Here is a 994-nt window from a genome sequence, read left to right as displayed (position 1 = left end):
CTCGCAGCTACTCAGGGAATCCCGGTTGGTTTCTTTTCCTCCCCTTATTAATATGCTTAAATTCAGGGGGTTGTCACACATGAACTGAGGCTTATGTACCTTGCGGTTGTTATCGTCACATCTGGCTTGCGACTACTTTGTTTCAATGTCCAATATGTACCGTTGGACTCGGTTAACGGGCTGTTAGCCCGCGTGTGGTTTAACTCACTGATACCTTCCATTGCCCATACGCTAGTTTGTTTGTGTTCCTTTGGTCAACTTCCATACTTGAATCATTTGTGCTACCGCTGCTGCTTCGACGCTACTTTGACATCTTCGCTTCTATTTAAATAAATAAATAAGCTGAAGCTAGACATCAGTAAACACCACCACAGACACCACAAGCACGCCTTCTCCTCGTACTTCCGCCTCACGCGGGAACACGGACGCTCTAAATACTTCGAATTCCAATGCCAGTATATTGTAAACCACGGGTTCTTTAATGCTAGCGGGTCGTCGCGACCCTAGTTAACATCATGGTGCACGTCTCGTGACGGGTGTCACGGCGTAGTTAAATGTATGCGATACATTTCTCAAATATAAGCGCTCAGTCATCTGTACATCATGGTAGGTTCCCACGACGTGCAATATGCGTTCAACTTATCAATGTTCATGTGTCCTGCAGTTCACATTATGACGCGCAGTTAGCTGCGGTCTTCATCGATCCATGAGCCGAGTGATCCACTGCCGAGGGTGACTAACTTGCGTAAGCCGCCGCTGTGCGCGTATACCCGTTCCCCGTAGGGAGGAGCAAGCCGCCGCTTAGAGACGAAGCATAAAGTGTCCTCATTCCACATAGGGCAAGCTGGATGAATCCATTTTACCCAGGACGGCCGAAGCGGCGTGGACCAGGGGAGAACTGAACCTTATACTTCACACCACAGTAAGTCTACGTGTCCTCTTCCACATAGGGCAAGCTAGAACTAACTATCTTACCCAGGACTGCCGAAGCAGC

The 994-nt window shown here is 48.7% G+C and overlaps 1 non-coding gene across 1 annotated transcript; it reads right to left on the bottom strand.

The window, feature by feature from the left end:
• Window positions 1–580: 580 nt before the first annotated feature.
• LOC131270460 (5.8S ribosomal RNA) lies at window positions 581–735 on the bottom strand. Its single transcript, XR_009179530.1, has one exon. It is a non-coding gene; the product is annotated as a 5.8S ribosomal RNA (ribosomal RNA).
• Between the last annotated feature and the right edge of the window lie 259 nt (window positions 736–994).

The sequence above is a fragment of the Anopheles coustani genome, assembly GCF_943734705.1.
Source record: "Anopheles coustani chromosome X unlocalized genomic scaffold, idAnoCousDA_361_x.2 X_unloc_31, whole genome shotgun sequence".
In the NCBI taxonomy this organism is placed as follows: Eukaryota; Metazoa; Arthropoda; class Insecta; order Diptera; family Culicidae; genus Anopheles; species Anopheles coustani.
Note: the sequence above shows the minus strand (reverse complement) of the source record. Positions and strands in the feature narration are given on the sequence as shown.